The following is a 15,215-nucleotide window of genomic DNA, read 5'->3' as shown; positions in this document are numbered from 1 at the left end:
TAGTATGGTACTTGGAGCCAAAGTGTGGAGAGTTTGGAAGCTTTTGAGCTGGTAGTTTGAGCTGAGGAGATTTTGGGAGTCAAGTACTGAGATATCTGGTAAAAAACAGTGCCAAAACACTTAATCCAATATGGAGGCCAAACGAAGCAATTTCGCTACATTGGATGTGTAGAGATTTTGTTTGGCATCTGATTCCGGATCTGTTCAGGAATTTTGGATGTCTTTGGAGCTTTCGTGGCGGAGTTATGAGCTGTTGAAATTGCGATTTTTAAAGTTGTTTTGAGTTGTCTGCCCTTAGTCTTTGAGTCTAGAGTCTTGAGATTTTTGTGGTATCTGCTTCAGGATCTAAGGTATCTTTGTGGAAATTTTGAAGACATTCTGAGCAGTAGTTTTGGAGGTAGGATTGGAACAAAAAACGCCGGAATAATAATAATAATAATAATAATAATAATAAAGAATAATAATAATAATAAATCGAACAATTACAATAGGGCTCTTGCCTTGTAGGCAGGGAGCCCTAATAAGAAATCGTTATTTTTGCGATTTTGGCGGTTTTGACCCCGGGATCGGGTAGCTGGACTAAAACCATTTAAAAAAATTCAAGGTCACCAAGGTCACGGGGTCAAGGTCATTTAGGTGGTCCGTTAAACGAAAATGTACTTTTTGGGGCGAGCTCTCACGCGACTGTTATTGCATGTATGGTGGAAGTGGTTGGTAATTATGCATTACCCCGACCAGTTCTAGCATATGTATAGGTAAATTTTGATGATATGCATGTCCGCCGTCCGTCCGCGCGTCTGTCCACCAAAACCTTGTTTTGCCATTTTCTCATGAACTATCTAACTTACAAAGCCGTAACTTTGCAGACATCTTCCCATGGTCTGTATCTAATAGTGCTGTGAATATCAATGCATTTCGTTGTGAAGTCTGGTTTCCATGGCAACCTGACGGAAAAAAACTTAAATCCAAGATGGCGGCCAAACGGCTGGAAATATCCATTTTGACGGCCCGATCGAAAATGATCGGTATCTCATGACGGTGTCACATGCAAAATATGGTAGCTATTGGAGCAATATTGGCGGAGATATATGCTGTTTTCTGCCGTTTTTATCACTTTTGGCATTTTGACGGTCTTCAATCCAATATGGACGCCAAATGACGCAACTTTTGACAAACAGCTAAGAACATGAAATGTTCAGCGTCTGATGCTGGTGCATTGTGGTCATTTGTAGCACTTTCTATCAAGAACTTTAGCAGCTACGTAGTTTGCAAAGTAAAAATATCAGAGGCTAGCAAAATCCAATATGGCCGCCACATCACGTGACTTTTGACATAAGAGCAAGAAGAGATCTTGTTCAGCAACCAAAGCAAGACTCAACAGAAGTTGTTCAAATGCCTTACCTGATAAGTTTCCAATGCCAGAGCTAGCTAAAGATGTCCTCTCAAAAGTTTAAAAATAACTTTGAGCCGGAAGTTGGAGTCAATATGGCGGCCATTGAAGACATATCTGAGGATTTTTTCTTTGAAGTTGTTAGTATGGTACTTGGAGCCAAAGTGTGGAGAGTTTGGAAGCTTTTGAGCTGGTAGTTTGAGCTGAGGAGATTTTGGGAGTCAAGTACTGAGATATCTGGTAAAAAACAGTGCCAAAACACTTAATCCAATATGGAGGCCAAACGAAGCAATTTCGCTACATTGGATGTGTAGAGATTTTGTTTGGCATCTGATTCCGGATCTGTTCAGGAATTTTGGATGTCTTTGGAGCTTTCGTGGCGGAGTTATGAGCTGTTGAAATTGCGATTTTTAAAGTTGTTTTGAGTTGTCTGCCCTTAGTCTTTGAGTCTAGAGTCTTGAGATTTTTGTGGTATCTGCTTCAGGATCTAAGGTATCTTTGTGGAAATTTTGAAGACATTCTGAGCAGTAGTTTTGGAGGTAGGATTGGAACAAAAAACGCCGGAATAATAATAATAATAATAATAATAATAATAAAGAATAATAATAATAATAAATCGAACAATTACAATAGGGCTCTTGCCTTGTAGGCAGGGAGCCCTAATAAGAAATCGTTATTTTTGCGATTTTGGCGGTTTTGACCCCGGGATCGGGTAGCTGGACTAAAACCATTTAAAAAAATTCAAGGTCACCAAGGTCACGGGGTCAAGGTCATTTAGGTGGTCCGTTAAACGAAAATGTACTTTTTGGGGCGAGCTCTCACGCGACTGTTATTGCATGTATGGTGGAAGTGGTTGGTAATTATGCATTACCCCGACCAGTTCTAGCATATGTATAGGTAAATTTTGATGATATGCATGTCCGCCGTCCGTCCGCGCGTCTGTCCACCAAAACCTTGTTTTGCCATTTTCTCATGAACTATCTAACTTACAAAGCCGTAACTTTGCAGACATCTTCCCATGGTCTGTATCTAATAGTGCTGTGAATATCAATGCATTTCGTTGTGAAGTCTGGTTTCCATGGCAACCTGACGGAAAAAAACTTAAATCCAAGATGGCGGCCAAACGGCTGGAAATATCCATTTTGACGGCCCGATCGAAAATGATCGGTATCTCATGACGGTGTCACATGCAAAATATGGTAGCTATTGGAGCAATATTGGCGGAGATATATGCTGTTTTCTGCCGTTTTTATCACTTTTGGCATTTTGACGGTCTTCAATCCAATATGGACGCCAAATGACGCAACTTTTGACAAACAGCTAAGAACATGAAATGTTCAGCGTCTGATGCTGGTGCATTGTGGTCATTTGTAGCACTTTCTATCAAGAACTTTAGCAGCTACGTAGTTTGCAAAGTAAAAATATCAGAGGCTAGCAAAATCCAATATGGCCGCCACATCACGTGACTTTTGACATAAGAGCAAGAAGAGATCTTGTTCAGCAACCAAAGCAAGACTCAACAGAAGTTGTTCAAATGCCTTACCTGATAAGTTTCCAATGCCAGAGCTAGCTAAAGATGTCCTCTCAAAAGTTTAAAAATAACTTTGAGCCGGAAGTTGGAGTCAATATGGCGGCCATTGAAGACATATCTGAGGATTTTTTCTTTGAAGTTGTTAGTATGGTACTTGGAGCCAAAGTGTGGAGAGTTTGGAAGCTTTTGAGCTGGTAGTTTGAGCTGAGGAGATTTTGGGAGTCAAGTACTGAGATATCTGGTAAAAAACAGTGCCAAAACACTTAATCCAATATGGAGGCCAAACGAAGCAATTTCGCTACATTGGATGTGTAGAGATTTTGTTTGGCATCTGATTCCGGATCTGTTCAGGAATTTTGGATGTCTTTGGAGCTTTCGTGGCGGAGTTATGAGCTGTTGAAATTGCGATTTTTAAAGTTGTTTTGAGTTGTCTGCCCTTAGTCTTTGAGTCTAGAGTCTTGAGATTTTTGTGGTATCTGCTTCAGGATCTAAGGTATCTTTGTGGAAATTTTGAAGACATTCTGAGCAGTAGTTTTGGAGGTAGGATTGGAACAAAAAACGCCGGAATAATAATAATAATAATAATAATAATAATAAAGAATAATAATAATAATAAATCGAACAATTACAATAGGGCTCTTGCCTTGTAGGCAGGGAGCCCTAATAAGAAATCGTTATTTTTGCGATTTTGGCGGTTTTGACCCCGGGATCGGGTAGCTGGACTAAAACCATTTAAAAAAATTCAAGGTCACCAAGGTCACGGGGTCAAGGTCATTTAGGTGGTCCGTTAAACGAAAATGTACTTTTTGGGGCGAGCTCTCACGCGACTGTTATTGCATGTATGGTGGAAGTGGTTGGTAATTATGCATTACCCCGACCAGTTCTAGCATATGTATAGGTAAATTTTGATGATATGCATGTCCGCCGTCCGTCCGCGCGTCTGTCCACCAAAACCTTGTTTTGCCATTTTCTCATGAACTATCTAACTTACAAAGCCGTAACTTTGCAGACATCTTCCCATGGTCTGTATCTAATAGTGCTGTGAATATCAATGCATTTCGTTGTGAAGTCTGGTTTCCATGGCAACCTGACGGAAAAAAACTTAAATCCAAGATGGCGGCCAAACGGCTGGAAATATCCATTTTGACGGCCCGATCGAAAATGATCGGTATCTCATGACGGTGTCACATGCAAAATATGGTAGCTATTGGAGCAATATTGGCGGAGATATATGCTGTTTTCTGCCGTTTTTATCACTTTTGGCATTTTGACGGTCTTCAATCCAATATGGACGCCAAATGACGCAACTTTTGACAAACAGCTAAGAACATGAAATGTTCAGCGTCTGATGCTGGTGCATTGTGGTCATTTGTAGCACTTTCTATCAAGAACTTTAGCAGCTACGTAGTTTGCAAAGTAAAAATATCAGAGGCTAGCAAAATCCAATATGGCCGCCACATCACGTGACTTTTGACATAAGAGCAAGAAGAGATCTTGTTCAGCAACCAAAGCAAGACTCAACAGAAGTTGTTCAAATGCCTTACCTGATAAGTTTCCAATGCCAGAGCTAGCTAAAGATGTCCTCTCAAAAGTTTAAAAATAACTTTGAGCCGGAAGTTGGAGTCAATATGGCGGCCATTGAAGACATATCTGAGGATTTTTTCTTTGAAGTTGTTAGTATGGTACTTGGAGCCAAAGTGTGGAGAGTTTGGAAGCTTTTGAGCTGGTAGTTTGAGCTGAGGAGATTTTGGGAGTCAAGTACTGAGATATCTGGTAAAAAACAGTGCCAAAACACTTAATCCAATATGGAGGCCAAACGAAGCAATTTCGCTACATTGGATGTGTAGAGATTTTGTTTGGCATCTGATTCCGGATCTGTTCAGGAATTTTGGATGTCTTTGGAGCTTTCGTGGCGGAGTTATGAGCTGTTGAAATTGCGATTTTTAAAGTTGTTTTGAGTTGTCTGCCCTTAGTCTTTGAGTCTAGAGTCTTGAGATTTTTGTGGTATCTGCTTCAGGATCTAAGGTATCTTTGTGGAAATTTTGAAGACATTCTGAGCAGTAGTTTTGGAGGTAGGATTGGAACAAAAAACGCCGGAATAATAATAATAATAATAATAATAATAATAAAGAATAATAATAATAATAAATCGAACAATTACAATAGGGCTCTTGCCTTGTAGGCAGGGAGCCCTAATAAGAAATCGTTATTTTTGCGATTTTGGCGGTTTTGACCCCGGGATCGGGTAGCTGGACTAAAACCATTTAAAAAAATTCAAGGTCACCAAGGTCACGGGGTCAAGGTCATTTAGGTGGTCCGTTAAACGAAAATGTACTTTTTGGGGCGAGCTCTCACGCGACTGTTATTGCATGTATGGTGGAAGTGGTTGGTAATTATGCATTACCCCGACCAGTTCTAGCATATGTATAGGTAAATTTTGATGATATGCATGTCCGCCGTCCGTCCGCGCGTCTGTCCACCAAAACCTTGTTTTGCCATTTTCTCATGAACTATCTAACTTACAAAGCCGTAACTTTGCAGACATCTTCCCATGGTCTGTATCTAATAGTGCTGTGAATATCAATGCATTTCGTTGTGAAGTCTGGTTTCCATGGCAACCTGACGGAAAAAAACTTAAATCCAAGATGGCGGCCAAACGGCTGGAAATATCCATTTTGACGGCCCGATCGAAAATGATCGGTATCTCATGACGGTGTCACATGCAAAATATGGTAGCTATTGGAGCAATATTGGCGGAGATATATGCTGTTTTCTGCCGTTTTTATCACTTTTGGCATTTTGACGGTCTTCAATCCAATATGGACGCCAAATGACGCAACTTTTGACAAACAGCTAAGAACATGAAATGTTCAGCGTCTGATGCTGGTGCATTGTGGTCATTTGTAGCACTTTCTATCAAGAACTTTAGCAGCTACGTAGTTTGCAAAGTAAAAATATCAGAGGCTAGCAAAATCCAATATGGCCGCCACATCACGTGACTTTTGACATAAGAGCAAGAAGAGATCTTGTTCAGCAACCAAAGCAAGACTCAACAGAAGTTGTTCAAATGCCTTACCTGATAAGTTTCCAATGCCAGAGCTAGCTAAAGATGTCCTCTCAAAAGTTTAAAAATAACTTTGAGCCGGAAGTTGGAGTCAATATGGCGGCCATTGAAGACATATCTGAGGATTTTTTCTTTGAAGTTGTTAGTATGGTACTTGGAGCCAAAGTGTGGAGAGTTTGGAAGCTTTTGAGCTGGTAGTTTGAGCTGAGGAGATTTTGGGAGTCAAGTACTGAGATATCTGGTAAAAAACAGTGCCAAAACACTTAATCCAATATGGAGGCCAAACGAAGCAATTTCGCTACATTGGATGTGTAGAGATTTTGTTTGGCATCTGATTCCGGATCTGTTCAGGAATTTTGGATGTCTTTGGAGCTTTCGTGGCGGAGTTATGAGCTGTTGAAATTGCGATTTTTAAAGTTGTTTTGAGTTGTCTGCCCTTAGTCTTTGAGTCTAGAGTCTTGAGATTTTTGTGGTATCTGCTTCAGGATCTAAGGTATCTTTGTGGAAATTTTGAAGACATTCTGAGCAGTAGTTTTGGAGGTAGGATTGGAACAAAAAACGCCGGAATAATAATAATAATAATAATAATAATAATAAAGAATAAATATAGCTGCAAGCAGCGATGTCGGGCTCCCGCTTCCTAAGAATTGTGGAAGCGGATCCTGTTCTATTCATAGATGTACTTTTGTAAAATTGCACTTTGGTTATACAGAGTACTAAAAACCATTGAAACTGAGTTCTTAATAAAACTAATTGATTACCATTAAGGCATTTTCTTCTGTTGTTATATAAAAGCATTCGGATATGCGGAAGGATATGTGCTATACTGTGCACGACTATAATATGATCTGGATTATCAATGGGATATTTCACCTGTCCGTTTTGACCAAGAAAAAAATTCCCATTTTGGCCCTGTACCTGTTAAGTATGGAAGATACCAGCATGCAGAGGTGTTGGTGACTTGTTATTGTAATATGCAGGAAATGGATGTTGTCATTTGACCCGTGCTCAGGGATGAGATGGCTTAGACCATTATCTAACAGTAACAACACATGTCGGTCACCTCTTGGCATCTCCTTGTTGAAGCAATTCAACCAATCAGCTAAGAAAACCCCAAGTCTTCCAAGCGTTTGTGATCAAAGTTTAAAAGAAGATTAGCTGTAAATACAATGTAGATCAATGCACTTAAGTAGGTTGAGAAAGGGACTGGTTTCTAAACCATAATGATATGGGTAAATAATACTCCTTAAAGTTGGCATTATATCTCAGAAAAAAATGGAATTATCAATAATGAACAGGTTCAGATCATAAAGAGGTAGTTTGATAGTGCGGCAATCCGTTCCAAGGAAAAACAAGGCATTTTATTAAAAAACAAAAACATGTTGTACAACGATTCTTTTAGACAGGGAGCACTGGATGGATCTACCGTGCAAGTACAGGAAACTGTGCACTTTCCGTTGGCAGAATGTATTACATACAGCATGAAGAGAATCCATACAGAAACAGACTATAGAAGTAGCTACCATCGAAAAACTGAGTGAACATATAAATGGTCTGTTATTATTTGAATTTGTGGTAAAACAATTATGACAAGTACGTGAAAAGATAGTAAATTAAGCGATTTTAAACTTTCAATCACAAACCTACCGTTAATCCCAGTTTGAGAGTAAATTAATTGGAGAGTTCAGCGATATTAAACTTTCAATCACAAACCTACAAACTGCGTACTTTCCGCTGGCAGAGAGTACTGCATACAGTGTGAAGAAAATCCATACAGAAACAGATTATAGAAATTGCTTCCATCGAACTATGAAGTGAACAAATAACCCTTTTGTTATAACTTGTAGTTTAGATAATGGAATAATGAGAAGTACGTGAAAATATAATAATTTAAGCGATTTTAAACTTTCAATCACGAACCTACCATAAATCCCAGTCTGAGATGGGCTTATGTAGCACCGAGCATTAGTAGCTGACTCAGGGGGCTAATTTCTAATGTTAACTTGTTTTAAGGTTTCACAATTATTGGTGTTTGTAGGAGAAGATGTGAGTTTAATTTCCTTAATTTTACATCAAAGCATATAATGTTTTCACAATAAGTTAGTTGCGCCTCTCAATCAGAGGTGCCGTTTTCGCCAGGTGCCGTTTTGCTGAGGTGCCGTTTTTAGCTATAACCCAAGCACCCCACACGCGGCTCTCAACAGAGCAACAGCTTATATAAACCGATGTCTCGCTATACCATTACCGTGGCTCATGTTCCAATATGCACTTGACTGACAGGTGCTCAGGGGTGAGATGGCTTGGGGGCATTATCTAACAGTAACAACACATGTCAGGTACCTCTTGTCATCATCTTGTTAAAACATTTCACCCAATCAGCAAAGAAAACCCCAGTCTTCCAAGCTTGTGTGTTCAAAGAGGATTAGTTGTAAACACAATGAAGATAATTGCCCTCATTTTAGAAAGGATGGAATTATCAGTAATAACAGGTTCGTATAATGCAAAAGGTAATTGATAGTGAGGAAATCTGTTGCAAGAAAAAACAAGACATTTTATAAAAAACAAAACACATGTACTGTAAATAAAACGCAGCAATATCATTTGATACTGATTTAGATGTCAGGAAGTAAAAATGTACATTAAGAAAATGTCATGACAAGTGGATAATATATTTCTAATTGTAGTTTTAATTTGTATCCGCTTCATAAATACTTAAATTATAATTAATTATGGTCTTTATTCACAATCTGATATTTCTCTGGTTCGTTTAGGCTTAAGATTGTCAGTTCGGGCGTTGGTCCCTTTTGAATGGTATCTATCCAGCCTTCCAAACTGACACGGCCAGTTTGTTGCTAGGGTAGGTAACTCTAACGGCCCCCATGTCATTTGCTAGGTGGCGCGCGCGCTCGTTTCCGGCCTCTACGACCGCCATTGTCAACAGGTGAGGACATTTTTTTTTGTGCGAGAGATAGAACTGGACATAATACGTTTTATATAATGCTTTCATTGTTTTCCTATATATATGTTAACAGACAGATATTGTGGGTTACACTTTCAATGGCTTTGATGTTCATACTGATGAATTTTAGGGTTAATTTACCTTTTGAAAAGTAGGTGCATCTCTTGCTGCTGTATGATCACTTGGGCGGGAGTTGGTGGGATTTACAACAATAGAACGTCCTAGTAATTTGTTAAGGGCGTTATACAAACACACTGTAATGAATTTAGGGTCGTGTAAAATGTGTGTTGGGTCGTCAAGGCTTGTCAGCTGGGTGTGAGCCAAGGTAACGGTATAGCGAGACAGCGACAGCACTATAAGTGCAATAATTGATCTGTTGGTAGCAGGCGAATCTGCGCTTGATAAACTGCTTTGTTGTGATTGCAGCATAGTTAGGAAAGCTGAAGTGACTTCCGTTTGAACTGAATTTATAGCTCTGTTACTGTGGTTACTATAGTTTATATTATGGGAATGAGATGAATTTGAATTTGGTACAATCAATGAAGCAGTTGTTCAGCTAAATTTTGTTTTGAGGCTGCAGTAATTTACAGCATTTATATATTTTAATGTTATTGAAGGGTCTGTGTCCCTATGTCACCTGGTGATCATGGAAGACAGGATATATTAACATGATAGTTGGCCAAATTGTCATAAAAAATTAAATATTTGTTTGAATGAATGTGGCAAAATCCTTTCCAGTAACATTGAAAAGCATAATACTTCAGACAGTGAAATATACCAAATGTGAATAAGTTAAGAAAGAAATATGATATATTTCAATATAGATGTTATTCACTTTTACAGTATAAGATAGTTTAGACTGTTCTGTGCAGGGAATATTTGCAGCAGATAATGTGATAAATTTCATCTCCGTGATAATTAGTTCCTTAACATTGATTAAATTTTTGTATGATTGTGGGAGGAGGTTAATTTATGTTTACCGGTCTTTGATAATTTATGTTGAATGTTGCATAAGAACAAAGTATTTGATAGAATGAAACAGAATGAGCAAAAATATATATTAGACATTTGTACATGTGGTCGATTTCAGGTAAGATTTTAATTAGCATTACACCTTGGATAGGGTTGGGTTCATAGCACATAATTTTGAAGTTATATTTTCCTATTTGTGACATTAATGTGAGATCCCATGATTATGTTAGACCATATCTATTTTTTAAAGTGCATAATTTTCACCCCATTGGTTAGCAGTTGTTGATATTACTTCCTTGATGCAGTTTTGGCTTAAAAACCATGTCACTAATAAGTAAGTAGTCTTTAGACATTTCATTAGCATATTTATCCATATTTATGTTTACTGGTCTTTGATAATTTATGTTGAATGTTGCATAAGAACAAAGTATTTGATAGAATGAAACAGAATGAGCAAAAATATATATTAGACATTTGTACATGTGGTCGATTTCAGGTAAGATTTTAATTAGCATTACACCTTGGATAGGGTTGGGTTCATAGCACATAATTTTAAAGTTATATTTTCCTATTTGTGACATTAATGTGAGATCCCATGATTATGTTAGACCATATCTATTTTTTAAAGTGCATAATTTTCACCCCATTGGTTAGCAGTTGTTGATATTACTTCCTTGATGCAGCTTTGGCTTAAAAACCATGTCACTAATAAGTAAGTAGTCTTTAGACATTTCATTAGCATATTTATCCAAACCTGATTACCCATATCAATATATTCAGTTCATATTATCATCAACTGACATAATAACAACAAAAACTGGTTGGGTTGGTTTGCTGCTACAGCTGTGGTTAGGCATTTTTTGTTTGTAATGATGTTGGGAAATATTTTGCGTTGAGACCATCAGTTTGTGACTTGAGCCACTTGTCTAAAGAGACAAATGAAATTCCTGGGTTAGGTCTGGTAGGGTCAGCTTATATTTTTCCCAATTGCAATCTAGCTCTTGGAAAACATACGACATGTTTCTTCAACGTTGAATTTGCATATTTATTTGCATTTACCTGACCACACAGATTACAAAAAGCTTTAATTTTGATCAATCAATTTCTCGATTTTGAAGGGTTGTATGTTCATAAAGTACCATTCAGTATGCTTGTACCAAACTATGGTAATGAAATGAATTAGTTATTTTCTTGAATAATATTAGCCGGACATATTGGTTTTGTTATACATTCTTCACAATTAACATCTATGTTGCAATTTGACTCATTGCTGATGTCATAATATAAATCTGAATTGAAGGCTTACAGTAGAATTCAGTGTACTCAAATATAAATAGCAGCTAATATATTTTTCAATATTTTTTTAAAACTAATATCAAAACACAATCAACACAATAGCTGTCATTGACTCACTGCAATCTAGACTTAGCTAATTCACCTGCAACTTTGAATTTAAAAATTGACAGGAACAGATGAATTGAATGCACACTTAAAATACATAACAGAATTAAATCAAGTAGTTCATTGTCAATATATCAAACATTTCAACATTTAATTATAACTAAAATGTTAGCAATAGTCAAGCTATATGACAAGGACCCATGTTGAGTTTTGAAACCATGTCTTCCACATTACAAGCGAAGGCTTTATCCACTATGCTATCCAACCGCATCTGCATACAGAACCTCATATGCACACTCTCAAATGCACTATAACATGATGAATTTTACAGCTTTTAGCAATATTCCAGCAATATCACAGCGGGGTAGATCAAAAACAGTTTTCACGCATTGGACATGTTGGAATCTAAGTGAGTGAGTATTGTTTAACTCCGCTTTTAGCAATATTCTGGCAATATCACAGCGGGGGAGATCAGAAACCGGTTTCACTCATTGGACCCTTGTGGAGATTCGAACCCATGTCTTCGACACTACAAGCAAACGCTTTAATCACCAGGCTAACTAACCACATATCCACACTCTAAAATACACAATATCAGAATGAAATAAATGTTTACTTTCAAGTGAGTGAGTATTGTTTAACTCCGCTTTTAGCAATATCACAGTGGGGGAGATCAGAAACAGGTTTCACTCATTGGACCCATGTGGAGATTCGAACCCATGTCTTCGACACTACAAGCAAACGCTTTAATCACCAGGCTCACTAACCACATATCCACACTCTAAAATACATAATATCAGAATGAAATACTTTCAAGTGAGTGAGTATTGTTTAACTCCGCTTTTAACAATATTCTGGCAATATCACAGTGGGGGAGATCAGAAACAGGTTTCACTCATTGGACCCATGTTGAGATTCGAACCCATGTCTTTGACACTACAAGCAAACGCTTTAATCACCAGGCTAACTAACCACATATCCACACTCTAAAATACATAATATCAGAATGAAATACTTTCAAGTGAGTGAGTATTGTTTAACTCCGCTTTTAGCAATATTCTAGCAATATCACAGCGGGGGAGAGCAGAAACAGGTTTCACTCATTGGACCCATGTTGAGATTTGAACCCATGTCTTTGATCACCAGGCTAACTAACCACATATCCACACTCTAAAATACACAATATCAGAATGAAATACTTTCAAGTGAGTGAGTATTGTTTAACTCCGCTTTTAGCAATATTCTAGCAATATCACAGCGGGGGAGATCAGAAACAGGTTACACTCATTAGACCCATGTGGAGATTCGAACCCGTGTCTTCGACACTACAAGCAAACACTTTAATCACCAGGCTAACTAAAGTACTCACGGAAATGACAAAAAACAGGTAGTCTGTAGTCTGTATGTCAATTTAGTCTTTTATTTTGAATGTTGAAAGTGATGACAAATTACCTCCTGTAAAGTACATTTTGTATTGTACACTGAGATCAAACTAGCAAATCCAGACTAGTACTTTTTGAGTGGTTTTGTTATTTCGTATTTACAGCGACACTTTGTGTTGATTTTTAAATTGAGAAAAATAGTTTTGTTTCATTTCCGTGAGTTCTTTAACCACATTTCCACACTGTAAATTACACAATATCAAAATGAAATAAATGTTTACTTGCAAGTGAGTAGTGAGTATTGTTTTACACCGCTTTAGCAATATTCCAGCAATATCACAGCGGGGGAGATCAGAAATGGGTTTCACACATTGGACCCATGTTGGGATTCAAACCTTTGACAATACAAGCGAACGCTTTATCTGGGCTAGCCAACAGCATCTCCACACTTTCAAATACACAAGAACAGAATGAAATACTTTCAAGTGTGTGTGTGAGTAAGTATTGTTTTACCCCACTTTAAGCAATATTCCAATAATATTCACCACAGTGGACACCAGAAATGGGCTTCACATATTTTACCTATGGGGGCAATTAACCCCAAGGGTGTATATCGTTGCTCACAGATGTCAATCACTGGACTGTCTGGTGACTGTTATTTACAAGGAGCTGGCTGTGGCACTATTGCGGTCTGTTGTATCATACAATATACAAACAAACAAAAACATAACATCTGAACCAGTATACAAAGATGACATCTCACTGTGACCAGCTGCTCTCCAATTTGGAGCTGTTGAAGAGGACGTGATTTGGACGCAATAATTGATGTAAGTATAGCATGTATATTGTGATATTAGCAACATATTGATTGTGTACTGGCCACATGCATAGCTGCAATATTGTTGAATTGTGTACTGGCCACATGCATAACTGCAATATTGTTGACAATACCAATAACTGGCCAGTTAGTTACTAGCTGTCATTACATGGCTGCAATAGCGCCGAGTGTGTCAATGAAACAATACAGCAACCTGTACCTGAGCAACATGGATTGGACCAGACAATCTGGATTGGACCAATTATTTACATACTGTCATTATATTGCTTCACCATTGCTGAGTGATAAAAACATAAACGAATTGAATCGCCAACACTTATCATGCAAATCACTGGATTGTCTGGTCCATCTGCAGTGTGCTGAGTGGCATTATTGGTAATTTGGAACTCAATTTTTGGAGTCTGTTCAGATTATTTGTAGACTGCCATATATAGCCGCAACATTGCTGTGGCATTAAACATCCATGACCTACCATGCCAGATTTGTCATGCACAACACCAATCACTGGATTGTTTTGTCCAACTTGCAAGCTGCCATAGAGCTGCAACATTGCTGAGTGTGGCATTATTTAGTACATATATATATCTAGTTGAAATCTAGTTATATCTAGTTGAAATATTGCTGAGTATGGCATTGAAAAACAGGATGCTGATGTGAATTGTTGTTCACAATACCAATCACTGAAATGCAGACTGCAATCATATAGCTGCAACATTGCTGAGTGACATCCAAGCATGTGGATTGTCTGGTGCAGTCCAGATTATTTGCAAACTGTCAACATAGAGCTGCAACATTGCTGATTTATGGCATCAAAAAGATGCTGATGTTTTTTCACAATGCCAAACACTGTATTGTCTGGTTCTGTTCAGATTATTTGCAGACTGCCATATATAGCCGCAACATTGCTGTGTAGTATTAAACAGATTGTCATGCACAACACCAATCACTGGATTGTTTTGTCCAACATGCAAACTGCCATAGAGCTGCAACATTGCAACACTATTTAGTTCTTATGAAATAATAAAAAAGAAAAATAAAGGTAGAAAAAGACAATGAGTGTCAATTTCTACATTTTGAATATCTATATGCTACCATCTAGCTGCAATATAGCTGAATTTCATAAGAGCAGGATGCTGGTCCAATTTATATGCAGACTGCCATCATATAGCTGCAACATTGCCGAGTGGCATTAAACAACGATGAATCGTCAAGACTTACCATGCAAGAGGATGTGGATTGTTGTTACTGGATTGTCTGGTCCAATTTATATGCAGACTGCCATCATATAGCTGCAACATTGCTGAGTGTGGCATTATTTAGTTCTTATGAAATAATGAAGGTAGAGAAAACAATGTGTTGTGTCAAATTCTACATTTTAAATATCTATATGCTACCATCTAGCTGCAATATAGCTGAATTTCATAAAAAACATCATATAGCTGCAACATTGCTGAGTGGCATGAATCAACGATGAATCGTCAAGACCTACCAAGCAAGAGGATGTGGATTGTTGTTAACAATACCAATCACTGGATTGTCTATATGCAGACTGCCTTCATATAGCTGCAACATTGCTGAGTGGCATGAAACAACGACGAATCGTCAAGACCTACCATGCAAGAGGATGTGGATTGTTGTTAACAATACCAATCACTGGATTGTCTGGTCCAGTTTATAT

The sequence above is a fragment of the Haliotis rufescens genome, unplaced genomic scaffold (assembly GCF_023055435.1).
Source record: "Haliotis rufescens isolate VD_foot unplaced genomic scaffold, xgHalRufe1.0.p SCAF_15, whole genome shotgun sequence".
Taxonomy (NCBI): Eukaryota; Metazoa; Mollusca; class Gastropoda; order Lepetellida; family Haliotidae; genus Haliotis; species Haliotis rufescens.
The sequence above is the reverse complement of the archived record's forward strand: the minus strand, read 5'-3'. Positions refer to the sequence as shown.